Source organism: Watersipora subatra, chromosome 5 (genome assembly GCF_963576615.1).
Source record: "Watersipora subatra chromosome 5, tzWatSuba1.1, whole genome shotgun sequence".
Lineage (NCBI taxonomy): Eukaryota > Metazoa > Bryozoa > Gymnolaemata > Cheilostomatida > Watersiporidae > Watersipora > Watersipora subatra.
Window position 1 is genome coordinate 41,758,591 of NC_088712.1, and position 6,000 is coordinate 41,764,590.

Here is a 6,000-nt window from a genome sequence, read left to right on the forward strand (position 1 = left end):
ACAACAGCAGCGGCAAACAACAAGGCCGCAGTGCACCTTGTCCATTGCCGTGTTGCTAGTCTAACCTTAAAACTTTTTTAGTTCAAGATATTAGACAGTCACATTTTAAAGCCGTTTAATACTCATCACTCATTTAACCATAGCTCACCGTATGCAGATTCATAGATGCGTGTTTACAATAGGGGTTTTATGTCTACGCGTAATCTACAAGTTTCTGCTCTGTGTCCATATCAATATTGATACAAGTAATCATTTTTCAATCTTATTTTTGCTCTCATTTATCTCAGTAACTTTTTCCATTTCTAATTATTTTCTACTAATGTTTGGGACCACATGTGACTAAATGAAGTTCCCTGCTTTACAAAGAAGGACTCAAAAGAAATGTTTGAGCATCAATTACAGGCAATACAGAATAACAAATACAAAAGGGTAAGCGGAGTAAAAACTGATTTGAGAATTTATAGGCAGAGGTATATCTTATCCTTTATAATCTAAAGTGTCTTATATCACCTGAATAGTCAAATAATACGATCCTATTGCAACAAGCTTAGGAATGACTCTATGCTTAACTATACACAGGCAAATTCCATAGCCCATTGTCAATACTTGTATCGTTCAAGTAAAAAGGAACCAAAAATGAGCCACAGCTCCTGTTTCTTTCTACCAATCTTTTTCATTGGCAGTGACTTGTATAGTATTGATGTCCCATAACAGTAACTGGTTATAAAATCTAGCCTTGCTATTTACCCATAGAATATTAGTCAATCTTTAACTTTTCTTTACTAAACTTTTTGTATGACTAGATGTTTTTTATCTACTAGATGCCAACTAGTATAGTTTGCCTTGTGGCTGCGTAAAAATTTATTTTATTCTTTTTGTCTGCTGTAGTAACTTAAAGTAGCAGCAGCAGCAAACATCAAAGCCATGCATTGTGCCTAGTCCGTCGCCTCGTTGCTAGTTTTAAAACTTTTTCAGTTCAGAGCTGTCAGGCTGTCATATACTAAACCCACTTAACCTCATCACTCCTTTAACCATAGCTAACTTTATGCAAAATCACACATGCATGCTTTCACTAAAATGTTTAGCTCAAGGCTAATTCTGCCAACTCGCTTTGTTTAATCGTTATCTCTATTGTTTCATGTATATGTGTTTCTATGTATCCGGTATTCTCAAGTATCTCGTTAGTCCTCCAGTTTTAAATTACCAAGCAGTGTACAGTATTTGATAGCATAAAACTAAATTAACCTCTATACTGAAAGTCTGGTTTACTGTAATTCAAATATTTCAACATTTCAACTTGGTGGCAGCTGAAAAGGTGAACTTTCTATCAGCATTCTAATAAAACTCTCCCAGTTCTAATTGATAGCTGATTTCAAAACAATCCATCATTAGGAAAAAACATATATGAACATAAGAGTAAGATTTCTTCTCCAAATTTGACATCATTGTTCATTTGGAAACTTTCCATTAGATAAAATTGGTTATCTGTAGTTGGGCAATAGTTGCGAATCTTTTGTTAATGGATCAAAAAGAACTTCCTCTGATTGGTGTTTTTTTACTTTCTTGCGACAGTTGGGTAAAGAGGTTTTACATTCAAAAACATGGGCCCTAGTTTTGATATAACGGCTACATAATAAAGGAGTTTTTATTCCATGAGCTCATGAGAATTTTGGTAAAAGGTTTCTAAATGTTTTTTTTTAATTTTCATTCGACTTCATAGGAAATTTACTGCTAAGAGTCTACCTATGCATTAAAACAAGACGTAGCAAAAGTTCTAATACAATATAATATTATATAGTAAAATGGCTGCAAACTCTCTGTCCCAATCAAGTTATATACATAGCCATGTTTAGAGGTTATGTGCCACCAATGTAGAGAACAGTACTAGAAGCTCTTAAGACTGTACCATTTACTAAACCTAAAGCCAAATAAGGCCATTACCATTGTGATGCAACGAAAAGCTGTTCGGGACACAAAAACATCTTGTACCAGTTGATATAAGCAGTTCTAAGTAACAAAGAATGACACGCAGTACCTAAGAATTGTTTGAGCAAAAATTAAAAGCCATTTAGACTAATAGAAACTTACTGGTCAGTGCAGTGAAAACTTATCTGGGATTTTTTCAGCAAATATTTTTCTTGCTATTGCATTAGTAATCTAGAGCAACTTCTATCACATAAATAGCCAGCTAATATTACGCTGTCTCAGTTCTCAAATCAGCTATCTGTGAGAATGAAAAAATTGAGATAAATGCATTTTTGGGTGTGTACAAGGTTACAAACATATGGACAAATTTCCTTTGCGAAGTTTTTGTTTTTTTCTGAGATATCAGTCATACAAATCAGCTAAGTTGTTTTGTTCCACAATTTTGTATGAGCTCAAACCCCTCAACTGGCTTGTTCAATGCAGAATATATACAGGGTGTCCGTAAAATCCTGACACAACTTAAAAAATTCATTACTACACCGGTTAAGATGATTTGTTTTATTTTATTAGTTATTAATAAAGTTGTTTGCTGAGGAAATTCCTTTTTTCCTTGTAGTCTTGGTTTCAGACAAAAGCTATTCTTAGGCGGAAAAGGGGTAAAGCTATTCCTAGGCAAACATTGAAAGCATTAGATTGTTCCAGATGCAAGTTTAAGTGCAAAGAAATTAACTCAACAAGATTGAGACAAAATTTATGATTCATTCTGGAACCAAGAATGGAATGGCCTACAAAACTTTTTTCCAACCACCGCTATAGATAGAACAAACCAACACTACAAAGCGAAAAGACTAAAAAGGTACCAGAACTTGTTTCATCAAATATTACTTGCCTCCTCATCAACATGACATTCAGCTCTGCAAAAACATTTATGTAAAAACATTACCTATTGATAAATCAAGAGGATTTCAATCTCATGGCAGAAAAAGAGATCAAGTCTTAAATTTACCTACCGCTAGTGAATACAAACGCTCATGTAATGGTACAAAAATTCTGCAAATACTCTTTAAGACAAGGAAAATCACATCCAAAGTTTTCCAAAGGTAGAATCGGATTACTGTCAAGCAGATTCTAAGAGAAAAGAGTATTTGGACCAAGATCTATCAATAGCTGAAATGTACAGGTTGTATTATCAAAAACAAATAGACAATCAAAAATATCAAGGTCTGGAGTGGAATAACAGAACAGTTTTGAATGACAGGTTCAATATAGACTTTCATAAACTTGAGAAGGATCGACACAGCAGGTGAAAACTATATGAGCAAAAGAAAGCCCACGGCTCTGTAAACAAAGAAGAGGAAAAAGAATAACAATCTCACAGGAAACTGGTTATAGCAATCAGCGAGAAGAAAGGAAAAGATCGAAAACCAGCTGAGACAAACACATTGGTGTTATTCTTTTAATTAAGAGAACATATTTTCATTACCGAAATACCATGTTTTTTTGTTTTTACAAGAGAAAGCTCATAACATATATTTTTATAAAGATTATTCAGAGTATTAAGAAAACATACTGTAACATTTTAAGTGAGTAGATGCGTCATTTTATGGCGGAAACAAACAAGTCATACATGAATTCACTCCTAAAATAGACTCAGTTTGCTATCATAAACTTGTGCTTATATACTTTAATGTCATAACACTATCTGGTTGTTCATCTAGAGCAGGGGTTCCCAACCTTTTTTGGCCTAGGAACCCCTGGGGAGTCATATTGCAAAAAATTTACCCCTTTGGAAAACACAGTTCAATCAAGGGTATTACTGGTTTAACTTCATTAATATGACCTGTGTGCATTATTAAAATGTGTTACTTAAACAGGTAGAGAAAGGTGGTATGTTATGAAATTGCTATTTATTAAAATAATGATAACTATGCAGCACAACTTTTATCCATCACAGTGTTCTGTTACTTTCCCACTTATTTTGGCCAGTCTAATGGGAAGGCTGTGTCTGCTTTGCATCAGTGAGCTGTTTGATGTTCAGTTCAGTACCCGATAATAAAACACTGAGGTCGTCATCAACATTTAGTCTTGAGCGATATTTGCTTTTCATGTACAAAAGTGAGGAAAACTCTTGCTCACACTTATAACTACTAGGAAATATGAGCAACACTTTTAAAGCTACCTCTGAAAGCTTTGAGTAGGGTGTTATCAATGAGCACCAGAACTTGCTAAGAACGCAATCTTCAAATCTATCATGTGCACCAGAGTCATTGAGAAGGTCAATCAACTCTTGGTGCATGTCACTATCAATATCAGCTACAGTTAACTTAAATGGGTTTCTAGCCAACTTCAGATCTGTGTCATTTAAGTCAGGAAAATATTGTTGAAACTAGCAAGCGAGCTGAGAGAGGTGGTTTGCAACCAGATTTTCCATGAATGAAATTGAATCATGTGAAGGCAATACTACTGACAAGCTATCAAACATATCAAAAGATCCAGCATTGATTTTCTCCACATCTCTAGTTTCATGATAAATGCTCTAAGCTTGAAGGCAATACTACTGACAAGCTATCAAACATATCAAAAGATCCAGCATTGATTTTCTCCACATCTCTAGTTTCATGATAAATGCTCTAAGCTCGTCTGTAAAATCAATTATAATGGTAGAGTTCCCTTGAAGGGATGTGTTGAAAGTGTTTAATCCTAAAAAATATCTCCCAGATATGCAGCTTTCCATTTCCATTCTGAGGTCTTTAACTTCTCACTGAATCTTGCAGCTTTTTCTTTAGTCGTGTAGCAAAATAAGCTGCAATCTCATCAATCAGTCCCACAAATCGATTCACGCCATTGCTTTTAGAAAGCCATCTCACTTCTGTGTAGTAAAGGATGTTTTCATGATCTGCATCGCAATCTTGACATAATTGACGAAACGACCTTGTGTTTAGGGCTGATGCTTGCCTAAGTTTGTCTGAATGGCAAAAATTGTTGGCTTTAAAATTATACCAATAATAGCTCTATAGCAGTGGTTTCAGCAAAGTTATTAATAATTAAAGCCAACCAAACCAAAATTTTATTAAGCTTGTAACTTGTATTGTACCCTCTAGATTTCTAAAATGTACCCCTAGGGGTACTTGTACCCCAGGTTGGGAACCCCTGATCTAGAGAAAGAAAACACCATATTTGCGCACTACAAACCAGTGTAATTTTATGCCTTGTGCGTGCTCAGACAGATTTTTTTGCTTCAATGATGTACCAGTTGGCTGCTTTGTGCTCTAACTTCTAAACTAGTTTGTGAACAAACCAGTCAACTGGAATAATGAAAATGAGTTTTAGCCACAATGAATACTGATCGGATAAAAATTATTTTTTTTATTCATTGTCATCTTCGCTAGAATATTGTTACCTGAATTTTTAAAATTCTAACTAATTTTAAAATGGAATGACAAAAGACCAAAACTTGTAATCCATTTTGTGAATTTAGCTGTGTCCCACATGACTGGTTTGAGAACTCAGCCAGCGATTACCCGATCGCAAACAAACTTAGAATGGATTCTATGCTTAACTCTTCATTGACTAGTTCTATAGCCCATTGTCAATAGTTACAATGTAGATTAAAGGATTGAAAGGACAAAGAGCGAAAATAGAGCCACAGCTTCTTCTTCTTTTTATCAGATCTTTTTCATTTGCAGAAACTTGTACATTTATGTCGTGTTACATTACATTCTTTGATTGACTTCTGCACCGATCGTTTTTCTTTTCATACACTATATCTCCTCTTATTACCAGCAGTGCTTTAAACTGCCACATAGTTTGTGTAGCTACGTTTCGTCAGTCCATGAACAACTCAAAAATTTTTTTGGCTTTGCTCAGGTTTTTTGGTAATTTTCTCATTATTAGCAATACTTCCTTGAAGGTATTCTAATTACCATTCTGCGCTTAATTACCATTCTATAGAAGTTTGTTACACAGGTGTAAGTACTTTCAACTTACTAGCATTAAAATTAATTTGACTTTTAGATTAATGTTTAAAATGGAAACTTGTTTTAGTGTTTGTACACTTATTAAAAAGCTGAACTC